This window comes from Caretta caretta, chromosome 1 (assembly GCF_965140235.1).
Source record: "Caretta caretta isolate rCarCar2 chromosome 1, rCarCar1.hap1, whole genome shotgun sequence".
Classification (NCBI taxonomy): domain Eukaryota; kingdom Metazoa; phylum Chordata; order Testudines; family Cheloniidae; genus Caretta; species Caretta caretta.
Window position 1 is genome coordinate 80207289 of NC_134206.1, and position 16814 is coordinate 80224102.

Genomic DNA, 16814 nt, shown 5'->3' on the forward strand with positions numbered 1-16814 from the left:
GCAACAATATTCCAGCCTCCAGCACTTAACCACATTGGGTAGTACTATCGAGGTCTGCTGAACCAGCTATCTACACAGAGCTGGGACAGCATAGGGAAAGAACACACACACACACACAATTTACAACAGAATCCACACTGACACTTAACTTAAATAACTCCTTTCTCTCCCTGTTATTTATCCCTCTGATGTGTTTATAGAGAGCAATCATATCTCCCCTCAGCCTTCTTTTGGTTAGGCTAAACAAGCCAAACTCTTTGAGTCTTTGAGTCTTTTTGCGGATGATACTAAACTGGGAGGAGTGGTAGATACGCTGGAGGGGAGGGATAGGATACAGAAGGACCTAGACAAATTGGAGGATTGGGCCAAAAGAAATCTGATGAGGTTCAATAAGGATAAGTGCAGGGTCCTGCACTTAGGACGGAAGAACCCAATGCACAGCTACAGACTAGGGACCGAATGGCTAGGCAGCAGTTCTGCGGAAAAGGACCTAGGGGTGACAGTGGACGAGAAGCTGGATATGAGTCAGCAGTGTGCCCTTGTTGCCAAGAAGGCCAATGGCATTTTGGGATGTATAAGTAGGGGCATAGCGAGCAGATCGAGGGACGTGATCGTTCCCCTCTATTCGACATTGGTGAGGCCTCATCTGGAGTACTGTGTCCAGTTTTGGGCCCCACACTTCAAGAAGGATGTGGATAAATTGGAGAGAGTCCAGCGAAGGGCAACAAAAATGATTAGGGGTCTGGAACACATGAGTTATGAGGAGAGGCTGAGGGAGCTGGGATTGTTTAGCCTGCAGAAGAGAAGAATGAGGGGGGATTTGATAGCTGCTTTCAACTACCTGAAAGGGGGTTCCAAAGAGGATGGCTCTAGACTGTTCTCAATGGTATCAGATGACAGAACGAGGAGTAATGGTCTCAAGCTGCAGTGGGGGAGGTTTAGATTGGATATTAGGAAAAACTTTTTCACTATGAGGGTGGTGAAACACTGGAATGCATTACCTAGGGAGGTGGTAGAATCTCCTTCCTTAGAGGTTTTTAAGGTCAGGCTTGACAAAGCCCTGGCTGGGATGATTTAACTGGGAATTGGTCCTGCTTTGAGCAGGGGGTTGGACTAGATGACCTTCTGGGGTCCCTTCCAACCCTTATATTCTATGATTCTATGATTCTATGATTCATAAGGTAGGTTTTCCATTCCTCTGATCATTCTAGTAGCCCTTCTCTGCACCTGTTCAGTGTGATTCATCTTTCTTAAAGATGGGAGACCAGAATTGCACACACTAATCCAGAAGAGGTCTCACCAATGCCTTGTATACAGATACTAACACTTCCCTGTCTCTACTGGAAATACTTCTCCTCATACATCTTAGGACTGCATTAGCTTTTTCACAACTGCAACACACTGGTGGCTCAGTCATCCAGTGGTCAACCAATACACTCAGATCTTTCTCCTCCTCTGTCACTTTCAACTGATAATTCCCCATTTTACAGCAAAATTTCTTGTTGTTAGTCCCTAAGTACATGACCTTGATTTTGCACTATTACATTTCTAGCATTATCTTCTAGAACGTTCTTCTGGCAGCCTGGCTCCTCATATTATAGTGTACCTCACCTAGGGCTATTTTTTATGTTTTACACCATTGTTCACTGAATATGAGGTTGAAATTATATGCTGTATCTCCAGGAGCCCAGGGGAAGAGAACAAAAGGGTATCTTTATGTCACCTTTGTGCCCTCAGGATTCTGGAGGCTTCTCATTGCTCTAATCTACAACCTGAGCCTTAGGAAATCGCCACAGATCCCCAAGTTACAGTCCTTCCCCTAGAGTCCCCTTTGCTGGGATTTGCAGGGGCTAGGAAGAATCCCACCATGGGGCTGCCTTGCATGTGGCATCCAGAGGCCAGATTGGGGGACAGAATCTGTCCCAGAAACACTGGTAAAGACACAGAATGTGAGCCTGCAAGCTGACAAAAATGAAATAAAATAATAAATAACAAAAAAGAATAGGAAGGTTCACATGGACTAGTTTCTCACAGGCATGTGCCCTAGACTTGCTCAGCCTTTTAACCCTATTACAGTAGCTGCTGTAATCTGAAAGGGAAATGCTGTGAGAGAGAGAGAGAGAGAGTCCATGTTGAGATGGCAGCTGATCCTGAACAAAGTCTTGAAACACCAGGGGCTAAAGCTTTCACAGACTAAAAGAGTTTCATACATTTTAAAAAAAAGAGTTGTTTTTTCCCCTTCAACCCCCTTCACAACTGCTTTTGCAGGGGGTAGGGAAACTCTAGCTCTGCATTATTTTTATGGCAATGAATTTGCCATGATGTCATGTTCTCAAAGCAATGGGGGGATTTTTCCACCACTCTGCTGCAGCTCTTATTCTACCTGTATGTAGAGAAATATTTTTCTCTGCTCTTTTGGCCAGTAAAGTCACCCACTACTCTCCTGCATTGAATAGATTGGGTGTTAAATTACCCACTGCAGATGATTTAATAGCTATGGCTTATTCTGGAGGACTTCTAAATTGATTTAAAAAGTCATCCAAAGGCATTTTTCACCTGTAAATTTCTATATTAACCTAGCCAAAGGCTTGTGGGTCTGCTGAAATTTCTGAGGTACATGGCCTCTAACATCCCCTTGCAAAGAGAAAAATAAAACCTCATCCACTATATTAGATAGGAGTAGAAACTTGGAAGCCTATCCTTCATCTCCTAAGACCTGTCAAATAAGGAGCCTCTTGGTGAAACCTTGGAAATGCAGAGTTTGAGGAAAGTTGTTTTTAATAGACTGATCCAACACAAACTACATACAATCATTCACAGTGATAACTAATGACAATCACTCCTCTGGCTACACCTTGGTTTATAAGAGCTGTGACAAGGTGGGGACACCCAATCCAGTAAGTTTACCCTGTCCTTTGAGCTGCCCTCTGTCTCTAGGCAGTGAGACCTAAGGGCTAAAGTCAATAGGGTTTGCAGGGCAGCAAGGCCTAGCAACCAGAGTCAAGAGAGTTTTCCTCCAGGTTGGACTGTATGGCCTAGTGGCCAGTTGGGGTATGTGGGCTGCAAACTGGGGAAAGGGGTGGCAGCCAGGGTAGGGGGACTCAGGCTTTCCCTGCTCCACCGGATCCCAGCCCAGAGTGCCTGCCACTGAGTCAGCAGGGATCCATCTGCAACACGCTGACTATCATCGGGACAATGGCTAGAGTCCCCAGGCTGCTTCCTCCTGTGATACTCATGGTGGTGGTCTGTGCATCTTTGGGGTCTCCGGGTTCCTCTGCCAGTGCCACTCCCTATAGCTCAGACCTCCCTAGGGCATCCACAGGTAGCTGGATGCCTTCTTGGGTCTCGGTGCATTTGACTTCCTCGGTCTGGAATTCCAGCTGCTCCCAAGCAGGAGCCAACAAGGAGTATCCTTCCTCTCTGGCAGTCAGCCCAGACTGAGCTGGGCTGCTCACTCTTATACTGGTGCTACATCTTCAGCGTTCCCAGTAGGAACCTGGAAGTGTGGCTTCTTCAGCCCACAGTGAGGAGTTAACCCTTCCCCATCCAGTGAAGAGTGAGTTCACCCCATCACAAGAGAGCATATTGATTAATAACTGTCTCAATTTGAGTTCACCCTAAAAATATCAACTGAAAAGGCCAGATCATCTGTTGGTCTAAATCAGGGTAGCCAGTTTACACCAGATGAAGAGCTAAGATAAAATCTCTTTATACTTGTCTTAGAACCCATCAAAGCCCAGTCTTTGAACTAGAGTGAATTGAAAAATAGGGTTTCTTCCCCTTCCCAAAAAGATTTGACAAAAGCATGTTTTTCTCATTTTCATTGCAATTTTCCATGGCAAATATTAACTTTTCAGTGATATATTGAAAATCAAACACATTTTGGCTGAAAACCAAAAATGTTTTGGTTTTGGGGTGTTTGGTTTTTTGACAAAACATCAAAATTTCCCCTAAGAAGCAGACACCTTTAATGAAAAATTTTCTTTAGTTGAAAACCCAATTTTCTGTTGAAAAACAGTTTATACAAAAAAGTCCGAAAAACCTTAGTTTAGACTCTACCATACAAACTGCACTTTAATAGTCCACCAAATCAAAAATTATGTGTAAGTAAGTCCTTTGCTTTTAAACTGTCATCTGTTCCTTCAAATAGTTAACTCATAGTTACAGTGGGGATGCAAAATATAATAGTTAAGTCTGGTGTGTGAGCTTTCTTTTCTTACTTTCAAATATCAATAGTATTTTTTTTAAATATTTTAAGACTACATGGAAAAGAATGAGGGTGTGCTGAGTAGAGTTGGAAATTCTGATATTAGAAGTGCTCTAAATGCATCATTCAAATCATTTTTGTATGAAAAAATGGCCTTTATTGAGATTTTGTTTAACAGAAAATTTTCATTTCTTTCAAAATTTTCTAGTTTTTTTGTAGAAAAAAGCAAACATTTCAGTTTTTAAAAAATTGAATCATTTCTAGCTTTTAATACAAAAACAGGTAAATTTCTGTGAAGATTTGAAAACACTCACACACACACACATTTTTCTTCTTTGGAAATTCTTTGCGTAGAATCTATTTTCCTATGAGCTGTAGTTTATGTACAGATTGTTCTTTTTAAATGAACTGTATGAATTGGTATGTGTCAGAACTGCATTTTTTGTTGTATTAATATATTTATTTGGATTGAGGGGAAATGTAGAGAGTAAAAACAATGATAGAGTGAAGATATTTAGGCAGATTCTGTGCCCCATTCCATTCATTTTGTGCTGCTCACCTGTGATTGCCCTGCCAATTCTCTGTCCCCCTATCTGCAGCCTCAGAGCAGGGAGTACATCAGGGCAGAGAGGGGGTGTGGTTGGAACCATCCCCAGCTGGTGTTCGGTCCCTTGGGGACCTTTGCCAGCTGGCTCCAGTTAGAGTAGCATCCTGGCTGTTCTAACCCAGGGCAGAGAGTCAGGACTGGTGGTAGAGAATCAGGGAGATGTAACTGGCTCCCGGATAGCACCCTGGATGCAGTACAAGATGTGGCCCTTTGTCTCAGTAAGATGCTGTTTTATACCCTCTTCTCAAGTATTGTTTCCAGGTTCTATGATACTTTAATATTTTGGATACTTGCTATAATTGTCACCATATCTATGAACCACTAACATTTATTTTTTATTTTTTTAGAAAAAGCTGTCTTCTGTTTGCCGCTACAATTTATGCCATTTGGGCATGTAACTTTCTGATAGGAACAAAGAATGTAGGGCATAATTACAGAGTGGGAGACGCTGTCCTGGGAAACAGTGACTCTGAAAAAGTTGTGGGGTCATAGTGGATAATACAGCATTGTCACATAAATTTCACAATAATATTATTGACCAGTGTGTTATTTGTTTTCAAATGATATCTTACAAGACATATGTTGTACAAATATCATTATAGTACCAAGTAGGGTGTGTATATGAGGTATCTTGGGTCACAGATGCATAAATAGGAGAATATCAACAAGGAATAAAGAGGTTATTTTATCTCTGTATTTGTCACTGGTGCAACTGCTGCTGGAATGCTGTGTCTGGTTCTGGTGTCCACAATTCAAGAAGAATGTTGATAAATTAGAGAGGGTTCAGAGAAGAGCCACAAGAATGATTAAAGGATTAGAAAACATGCTTTACATTCATAGGCTCAAAAAGTTTAATCTATTTAGTTTAACAAAGAGATGGTTAAGGGGAGACAATTACAGTCTATAAATACCTACATGAGGAACAAATATCTAATAATGGGCTCTTCAATCTAGCAGAGAAAGATATAACAGAATCCAGTGGCTGGAAGTTGAAGCTAGACAAATTCAGACTAGAAATGAAGTGTAAATTATTGACAGTGATAGTAATTAACCATTGGAGCAACTTACCAAGGGTCATGGTAGATTTTCCACCACTGATAATTTTTTAAAATCAAGATTGGATGTTTTTTTTTCTAAAAGATCTGCTCTAGGAATTATTCTGGGAAGTTCTATGGCCTATGCTATGCAGGAGGTTAGAGTAGATGAACACAGTGGTCTCTTCTGGCCTTTGATTCTATGATATTCAGGTGCAGTCAGGTGAGCAAACATATGAGACATTCATTGTTAATTCTTCCCACAAAAATGAGGATGCAAAAAAGGGGAAGGAGGGAAAGAGATGAGTTAAGGCTGAAAATCATACCTTACATATAGTTTTCCTTATATATAGTTTTATATATACCATTTGAGTGATAGTGATTGTGACATAAATGGCAATATCCTGCAATAAATTTAAATCAATAAACATTTTCAAGGGTAAATAACTTTGGAGTCCATTGTATTAAATATATTGAATTATGGTTATGTATTATTGAGGGCCTGGATGATCAAAGGACTAAATTGAACAATGTGGCAGAAAAGAATGATCTTTTGGGACAATATCTATGAAGTGGAATTCCTTGGAAACATCTCAGGGGAGGTGAATGCAAACCCCTTCCACTGGTTATTGATAAATGCAACCTTTTGAAACTGTACCCAGAGAAGAGAAGAATTGTCTGTAATCACCTGGTTCCTAAAGTTTGGAGCTTAAAGGCCCAAGCTATGTAAGGAAACAGGCAGATTTATGCAGTCTGGGTGCTTGTTCTGAGCTGAGGCTGCTATGAACTTGTAACCACAGAAAAACCCTTGGGTGTTCTGACACTGGCAAACCAGCTGACCTGTATATGACCCATAACAATTTAACAAGAGCTATTACAATTGTATCAGGACAATTCACTTGTATGTGAATTTCAAAGGGATATATTAGACCAGAAATCACTAACTCATTCATTTGTAGGAATAGAAATCAACGGTAGATGTTTGTCTGTGTACCTGTATCCCAGCGATCGGCAACCTTTGGCATGCGGCCCATCAGGGAAAGCTGCTGGCGGGCCAGGACAGTTTGTTTACCTGCAACATCCGCAGGTTGGGCCAATCGCAGCTCCCACTGGCTGCGATTCACTGTTCCAGGCCAATGGGGGCTGCAGGAAGCGGCGTGGGCCAGGCCACCTCTTCCCAGCCAAAGGTTGCAGATCCCTGCTGTATCCAGTTAGAAGTTTACCAATGTAACCAAATTAACTTTTAGATGCTAAATCCTTTTCATGTCTTAATTGTCTTACATTATGTATGTGACTGTGCTCAGTTAATCTTAGGATCAAAGATGTGAGACACAGCGGGAAACTAATAATATCTACATTATCTTCAGCTTATCTATCCCTGTTATAATGAATGACCGGCTGTTGCCTTATGTAGATGAGTGTAATTAAATTACCTATGTATGCTTAAAGAACAGGAGTACTTGTGGCACCTTAGAGACTAACAAATCTATTAGAGCATAAGCTTTCGTGAGCTACAACCCACTTCATCGGATGCATAGAATGGAACATATAGTAAAATATATATATATATATATATATATATATATATATATATATATATATATACACACACATACAGATAAGTTGGAAGTTACCATACAAACTGTGAGAGGCTAATTAATTAAGATGAGCTATTATCAGCAGGAGAAAAAAACTTTTGTAGTGATAATCAAGATGGCCCATTTAGACAATTGACAAGAAGGTGTGGGGATACTTAACTTAAGGAAATAGCTTCAATATGTGTAGTGACCCAGCCACTCCCAGTCTCTATTCAAATCCAAGTTAATGGTATCTAGTTTGCATATTAACTCAAGCTCAGCAGTTTCTCATTGGAGTGTGTTTTTGAAGTTTTTTGTTTCAAAATTGCTACCCTTAAATCTTTTACTGAGTGGCCAGAGCGGTTGAAGTGTTCTCCTACTGGTTTTTGAATGTTATGATTCCTGATGTCAGATTTGTGTCCATTTATTCTTTTGCGTAGAGACTGTCCGGTTTGGCCAATGTGCATGGCAGAGGGGCATTGTTGGCACATGATGGCATATATCACATTGGTAGATGTGCAGGTGATGGTGTGGCTAATGTGATTAGGTCCTATTATGGTGTCACTTGAATAAATATGTGAACAGAGTTGGCATCAGGCTTTGTTGCAAGGATAGGTTCCTGGGTTAGTGGTTTTATTGTGGTTGCTAGTGAGTATTTGCTTCAGGTTGCGGGGCTGTCTGTAAGCAAGGACTGGTCTGTCTCCCAAGATCTGTGAGAGTGATGGGTCGTCCTTCAGGATAGGTTGTAGATCTTTGATGATGCATTGGAGAGGTTTTAGTTGGGGGCTGAAGGTGACGGCTAGTGGCGTTCTGTTATTTTCTTTGTTGGGCCTGTCCTGTAGTAGGTGACTATTCGGTACTCTTCTGGCTCTGTCAATCTGTTTTTTCACTTCAGCAGGTGCGTATTGTAGTTTTAAGAATGCTTGATAGAGATCTTGTAGGTGTTTGTCTCTGTCTGAGGGATTGGAACAAATGTGGTTGTATCGCAGAGCTTGGCTGTAGATGATGGATCGTGTGGTGTGTCCTGGATGGAAGCTGGAGGCATGTAGGTAAGTATAGTGGTCAGTAGGTTTCCAGTATAGGATAGTGTTTATGTGACCATTGCTTATTAGCACAGTAGTGTCCAGGAAATGGACCGCTTGTGTGGATTGGTCTAGGCTGAGGTTGATCGTGGGATGGAAATTGTTGAAATCACGGTGGACTTCCTCAAGGGCTTCTTTTCCAGGGGTCCAGAGGATGAAGATGTCATCGATGTAGCGCAAGTAGAGTAGGGGCATTAGGGGATGAGAGCTAAGGAAGCGTTGTCTAAGTCAGCCATAAAAATATTAGCATACTGTGGAGCCATGCGGGTATCCATAGCAGTGCCACTGACTTGAAGGTATATATTGTCCCCAAATGTGAAATAGTTGTGGGTGAGGACAAAGTCACAAAGGTCAGCCACCGGGTTTGCCGTGACATTATCGGGGACACTGTTCCTGACGGCTTACAGTCCATCTTTGTGTGGAATGTTGGTGTAAAGGGCTTCTACATCCATAGTGGCCAGGAGGGTGTTTTCTGGAAGATCACCGATGGATTGTAGTTTCCTCAGGAAGTCAGTGGTGCCTCGAAGATAGCTGGGAGTGCTGGTAGCATAGGGCCTGAGGAGAGAGTCCACATAGCCAGACAATCCTGCTGTCAGGGTGCCAATGCCTGAGATGATGGGGCATCCAGGATTCCCAGGTTTATGGATCTTGGGAAGCAGATAGAATACCTCTGGTTGGGGTTCTAAGCATGTGTCTGCACAGATCTGTTCCTGTGCTTTTTTAGGGAGTTTCTTGAGCAGATGGTGTAGTTTCTTTTGGTAATCCTCAGTGGCATCAGAAGATAATGGCCTGTAGAATTTGGAGTTAGAGAGCTGCCTAGCAGCCTCTTGTTCATATTCCAACTTATTCATGATGACGACAGCACCTCCTTTATCAGCCTTTTTGATTATGATGTCAGAGTTGTTCCTAAGGCTGTTGATGGTGTTGTGTTCAGTACGGCTGAGGTTATGGGGCAAGTAATGCTACTTTTCCAAAATTTCAGCCCGTGCACGTTGACGGAAGCAATCTATGTAGAAGTCCAGCCTGTTGTTTCAACCTTCAGGAGGAGTCCACGCAGAATCCTTCTTTTTGTAGTGTTGGTAGGAAGGATTCTGTGGATTAGTATGTTGTTCAGAGGTGTGTTGGAAATATTCTTTGAGTCTGAGATGTAGAAAGTAGGATTCTAGGTCACCACAGAACTGTATCATGTTCGTGGGCCTGGAGGGACAAAAGGAGAGGCCCCAAGATAGGACAGACTCTTCTGCCGGGCTAAGAGTATAGCTGGAAAGATTAACAATATTGTTGGGTGGGTTAAAGGAACCACTGTTACGGCCCCTTGTGGCATGTAGTAGTTTAGATAGTTTAGTGTCCTTTTTCCTTTGTAGAGAAGCAAAGTTTGTGTTGTAAATGGCTTGTCTAGTTTTTGTAAAACCTATCCATGAGGAAGTTTGTGTGGAAGGTAGGTTTTTTATGAGAGTATCCAGTTTTGAGCTTGAATTAATATGCAAATTAGATACCATTAACTTGGGTTTGAATAGAGACTGGGAGGTGCTGGGTCATTACACATATTGAATCTATTTCCTTAAGTTAAGTATCCCCACACCTTCTCATCAACTGTCTAAATGGACCATCTTGATTATCACTGCAAAAGTTTTTTTCTCCTGCTGATAATAGCTCATCTTAACGAATTAGCCTCTCACAGTTTGTAAGGTAACTTCCAATTTATCTGTATATATAGAGAGAGTCTTAGTCTTTCCTTGCATTTTACAAGGTATGCGAAGTATCTACTTGGAGATCCCAGCCCTATAGCTTGGATCTTTTCCTGTTTAAAGTTCAGCAGACTAGTGACATACATATATATATATCTAACTATTTGTTCCATTCTATGCATCCGATGAAGTTGGCTGTAGCCCACGAAAGCTTATGCTCTAATAAATTTGTTAGTCTCTAAGGTGCCACAAGTACTCCTGTTCTTTTTGCAGATAGAGACTAACATGGCTGCTACTCTGAAACCTGTATGTATGCATAGGAAATTAAATGTTAACTTCAAAGTGGTGGATGAGTATGTGCTCAACAAAGAAGAATTCTCAGTCATGTACTGTTCTCAAAATACTTGACAGCCTGCTTCATCTATAAAAGTGAAACCTCTGGCCTGATCCTACATCTCTAGTCTGCTGAACTTTAAACAGGAAAAGATCCAAGCCGTAGGGCTGGGATCTCCAAGTGGATACTTGGCATACCTTGTAAAATGCAAGGAAAGACTAAGACTCTATATCTAAGCTGCACTTGGATTCTAACCTTTTGGGGTGATTCCAGAGAGACTTTTGCAAGAAAACAGACTCATCCATCACTGCTACAAATCTGATCTTCGGATGATGTCTGCCAAGGGGGTTCATTGGTGAGTTTTTAAGTGACTGAGAAGCCGAATTCTTGCCCTGCAGATTTTCCCACAGAAATGACAGGTGTAATCTTGGAGGAGACATAGTTGTTGGCTGGACAGTATTCTTGTAGTATTCTTGTCAGCAAGTTAAAGAAGTATGGGCTGAATGAATGCACTATAAGGTGGGTAGAAAGTTGGCTAGATTGTCGGGCTCAACGGGTAGTGATCAATGGCTCCATGTCTAGTTGGCAGCCGGTGTCAAGTGGAGTGCCCCAGGGGTCGGTCCTGGGGCCAATTTGTTCAATATCTTCATAAATGATCTGGAGAATAGTGTGGATTGCACTCTCAGCAAATTTGCGGATGATACTAAACTGGGAGGAGTGGTAGATATGCTGGAGGGCAGGGATAGGATACAGAGGGACCTAGACAAATTGGAGGATTGGGCCAAAAGAAATCTGATGAGGTTCAATAAGGATAAGTGCAGGGTCCTGCACTTAGGATGGAAGAACCCAATGCACAGCTACAGACTAGGGACCGAATGGCTAGGCAGCAGTTCTGCAGAAAAGGACCTAGGGGTGACAGTGGACGAGAAGCTGGATATGAGTCAGCAGTGTGCCCTTGTTGCCAAGAAGGCCAATGGCATTTTGGGATGTATAAGTAGGGGCATAGCGAGCAGATCGAGGGATGTGATCGTCCCCCTCTATTCGACATTGGTGAGGCCTCATCTGGAGTACTGTGTCCAGTTTTGGGCCCCACACTACAAGAAGGATGTGGATAAATTGGAGAGAGTCCAGCAAAGGGCAACAAAAATGATTAGGGGTCTGGAACACATGACTTATGAGGAGAGGCTGAGGGAACTGGGATTGTTTAGTCTGCAGAAGAGAAGAATGAGGGGGGATTTGATAGCCGCTTTCAACTACCTGAGAGGTGATTCCAGAGAGGATGGTTCTAGACTGTTCTCAGTGGTAGCAGATGACAGAACAAGGAGTAATGGTCTCAAGTTGCAGTGGGGGAGGTTTAGGTTGGATATTAGGAAAAACTTTTTCACTAGGAGGGTGGTGAAACACTGGAATGTGTTACCTAGGGAGGTGGTAGAATCTCCTTCCTTAGAAGTTTTTAAGGTCAGGCTTGACAAAGCCCTGGCTGGCGTGATTTAATTGGGGATTGGTCCTGCTTTGAGCAGGGGGTTGGACTAGATGACCTCCTGAGGTCCCTTCCAACCCTGATATTCTATGATTCTATGGACTATTGTGCCCTTTCTTTCCTCCTTTGTTGCTTCTCTGTCTCATGAGCACATCTGTTCTCCTACAAGTGAGCTGTGGCTTTCTGCATGGTGTGGCGCCACTGTGTTCCATTCAGAACATACTTGTGGAACAGAACAAATCTGATATAAGGAATTTGTAATGTATATAATCTTTTAACAATTCAATAACTCTCTTCTTTTCTTTTATTAATAAATCTTTATTTGGTTTACTAAGGATTGGCTGACAACATGATGTTGAGGTAAGAGCTGAAATATATATTGACCTGATGGTGTGTCTGGTCCTTTGGGACAGTTAGAACCTCACATATAGTGAATTGGGTTTTCAGTAACCTCTCACTATATTAGACCAATTTGTTTGGATGGGAACAAAGGGCTGGAATGCCTAAAGGGGACTGTGTTTGGCTTCTTGTTAGCCAGTGTGGTGCTACAGAAGCTCTTTTGTTACTGGTTTGGTGAATCTAATTATAGAATGAACCACCAGTTTGCGGGGATTATCTACCTTGTTTCTTGACGTCTGCCTTGAGGTGGAGTTCTCAGTGTGGTCTATTCCAGGCACCGGTCACAAAGGGTTCAAAGAACTGACTCCAACCAGAGCCCTGGTTGGAGCTGGGAGGTGATCTCTGGTAAGAACATAAGAACAGCCATACTGGTTCAGACCAAACGTCCATCTAGCCAGGCATCCTGTCTTCTGACAGTGGCCAATGCCAGATGCTTCAGAGGGAATGAAGAGAACAGGTTATGATCCATCCCATGTTGCCCATTCCAGCTTTTGGCAAAGAGAGGCTAGGGACACTTCAGAGCATGGTTTTGCATCCCTGCCCATCCTGGCTAATAGCCATTGATGGACTAATCCTCCATGGACTTATCTCGTTCTTTTTTTAAACCTAAGCTTATTAGCATACCTGTAGGTTCTTTTATTGTTTTTAAATATGTTTTCTCTGTAATGCCTTCACCTTAATAATAAATGTACTTGCTTAGAAGGGCTGTGTGGTAACTTGAAACTGCAGGCAATTAAAATGTTCATAGCCTTCAGAGAGAAAGCAAAGCATAGACAATGGCCTGTTTAAACAGTCAGGTTTCCTGGGGAAATCACAGTGTATACTGTGAACTGTGCAGTCTGGAAAATAAAACAGTAAGGAAGGAGAGAGACACAGGTCTCTTCCCAGAGATGAGATAGCTGAGAAGCTGGGAGCCTAGAGTGGACCAGTGGGGAGAAAATACAGGTGCAGTTGCCCTGAACTGTGATAGGGATGTCTATGTGACAGACTGCAAAGCAATGTAATAAATGGAAGTTATAATTCACAGCTGACTACTTCGGCTCACTAATCCATATTTCCAGGACTACTTCTAACATACCAAACCTCTTTCCAGCTTTAAGCAGTCATTTAGTAAAAATCTGTTTTTTGTTTTTTTGGGGGGTTGGTTTGTTTAAGATTCCCCCAAATGTGGGTTTTCTTCAATAATATTACACCTTCTGGAGGCCAGGAATGGGCAACAACATTTCGTTCTGGAACAGTTACATGTTTAAAGCCTGGTATGTCATGACACAACAGGGCTGCAAACTTGAACTTTACCCCCATAAGAAATTCAGGAATCTCCCTTTCTAATGGTTTTAGACTTTTGTTCCTAATCCTGATTCCACATATCATAAGGTTCAGGACCTAAAAATCAGTGTCGTTCTGTATGGAAAGGCTGGCTTAGCTTAAGTAATTATTAAAGGTTTCTAGGTTTCTAAAAATATATTGGTTATAATTTGTCTTCCCAGTCTTTGACTCTTATACAGCTGGACTCATGGTACCAAGGAAGCCCAGAGTTGGTGAGATACTAAACAGAGTACTCTCTCAAACTTTTGTAAAATATTATTCTGTAAAATGTCTGGCATACACAGACTATATGATGGTGTGCAGCACTCATTTGGGATGACTTGGTAACCCACTGGTAACTTCACCAACTTCATCAGACCATCATGTAAAATATATTAAATCTGTTTTTTCACCCAAAACTCAAATCCAGCCAACTGCAAGAACACTTTAACAGCAATATTACATAATAGTTAAAGACAGAAAATTAAGAATAAGGTATAAAGCTGCAGATTTATAAGCAGTGTCTTATTTTGCCAGCAAGGTTACTTGGAACTCTCCCACTTCTGAAATTAAAAAAAACTACGTTCTTTACCCTGCTCCACCCTTCTGAAATAATTTCATAAGGCCTACCATTTACCATAAAATCAATAATGGGACCAAGCTTGTTAGGCAAGGTAACCAGATAGAGGTGTAATTAAACAGAGCTAGTTGAGAGTTTCTCCCTACTCATTTTCCAAAAGCCATCTGAAGCAAGTTAAAATAAATCTGACAAGATGGCATGAAATAGTGACTGCCCTGTATTCTGCCAGCATTCCTGGAAACATAGCTCATAAAACACACTAACTCCTATAAAAGCCTTCAAGGGTCCAATAAGGGACAGAGAAATTAATCTTTTCTTGATTTTCATCTGTTTTACTTCAGTGATGAAACCATATTCCTTCTATTCTTCTACAAGATAAGAATTCTTATTCAAAGAGGACCTGATTCTGCAACCCAGTCTTGTCGAGTAGCTCTTCAATGGGATTTCAGTGGGATAGTTCACATAAGAACATACCATTCAACATGAATAAGAGTTGCAGAATTGAACTTTCAGCTTTTGTTACTGCTGTTGTCATTTGCAAGCTGGCAATCACCTGGAATTTGAACTGTCAAGGAAAACATTTTTTTATCCCTAGTTCAGCAATCCTCTAGAGACTGCATGCCATGCCAGCTTAGGGCAGCCTTTGCTTGACCTAAAAGACGCATAACAATAATATGCTATCCTGTACAAAAATAATACAGGACAGGGCAGTTCACTATTAGAGTATGAGCAAACAGAAATTTGAAAGACTGCATTGCACAAAGCTGCCAAAATCCATCTTCTCGTCTACTGTTAAAAAACAAACTGGTGTCATTACATAAAGGGCTCCTTTTTGGAGGTCATGTGAGCATTTCCTGACATTTCATCCATCATAGAAGGAATATTGTCATACATTAGAGAGTTTTCTCCATAGTTCTTTTTTTAAAAAGTAAATATTACATCCTAAAAGCAGACATGAATTATGACCTGATGTACTGTGTGATAAACTGGGAAATATCTTTATATGTAATGAATATTGTTATGTTCACAGCATACACAGAGATGTTAGATAAAAACAGAACATATTCTTGCTGGAAGGTAGCAATATAGCACTACTTTATTTCTTAGAATTCAGAATAATAACACAAAAGAACCAAAAACCCAGACACACACAAAGCAGGCTGCTCCCTAAAAAAGCTAGACACAACTCACCCTACCTTACTCTAGGCTAGCTCTCTTCAACCCCCAAACTAATGTAGAGAATCATCTGCATACTGAGGACAGCATACTACTTCTCTGTTCAACTCTGGTGAGATGACACCTAAAATACTGAATTTTATTTTGTTCACCTCAGTCCCAGAGCACTGTAGAGAAAAAGTAAGGAGTTCAAAGAAGAGCAAAGGATGATATTTACCTGTGTGTTTGTACAGCACCTAACACAATAGGGTCCTGATCCTGATCAAGACTACGGCTATCTCAACAGTAAATCGTGGATTCAATTTATTTTCACTGTCTCTTCTCTAATTCTTTTGGTGTTCACAACATTGAAACTGACTAGAATGAACTTTTGGTGCTAATGTGTGTGTCATACAGGATACAGTTTAATAGAAATTCACCTTTTGTTTAGCAATAATAAATATTTATTACATATAAGCAGCACATGATATTTTGCATTTTTATTTATAATCTCATCAAGCATTTATATAGTTATTATAAGTACATATTTTTATTTAGTTAACAGCCTAGAAGACTATGTGTAAGTCTTAGCTTTCTAGCCCAATTCTCTCCCTTTTTAATGGTACATAACAGATATTTAATATCCCCAAAGAGTACACATCACTCTATATTTTGGGCTAAGCATCTCAACATCCCACATTACTGATTTGTGCTATTTTTTCCATTACTGAATTCCAAATCACCACCTAGAATGGACTCCATTGCACAGACATGAATAGCTGTTAATGGATAAGTGATTTACATTCTACCACAAGAGTGAGTGAGCATCACATCAATGAATCAAAGTGTGTCCAAGAAAAAAATATGGCATACATTACAAACATATTATCATAAAGCTAACCTGATCAGTGAATATTTGACACTTCCAAGCAGCCTGCACCAGTACCACTTCCAGTGAGAGCCACTCCACTCCAGCAGAAGTTAGAGGGGATGGCTGGGTCAGAACTGTTGGGCCACTTCAAGAAGCACCTTGTGCTGCATTTCAGGAGGAGTTGATCCAAGTTCAAGAGAAAGTAGAAATGTAAGAGGAAAGTAAAATATGAGATGAAAGAAAAGAGAACAGGAGATGATCCACAACAGAGTGGGAGAGGCTTCATTTTTTAAATATGGAACCCTAAACTACAGATAAATAAATAAAGCTATGGGCCTATAATCTGACATGTTGATGTTGTTGGACCTCTCGCACTTTCATATGCTCCCTCATGGCCAAGTGTTTGATAACAGTGGCCTTGCCTCAGTTTCCCTTTTGGTATCAATTCCAAAATGTGGCCTATAAAGCTCAGCCTCACTTTATGACTCCAGCCCT

The 16814-nt window shown here is 41.2% G+C and overlaps 1 long non-coding RNA gene across 1 annotated transcript in view; it reads right to left on the bottom strand.

Annotated features, from left to right (window-relative positions):
• LOC142069670 (uncharacterized) overlaps window positions 1-16476 on the bottom strand; it is a 41122-nt gene extending 24646 nt beyond the window's left edge. The window contains exon 1 of the long non-coding RNA XR_012665606.1: window positions 16350-16476. This is a non-coding gene — a long non-coding RNA (uncharacterized LOC142069670). The remainder of the gene's footprint in view (window positions 1-16349) is intronic.
• Between the last annotated feature and the right edge of the window lie 338 nt (window positions 16477-16814).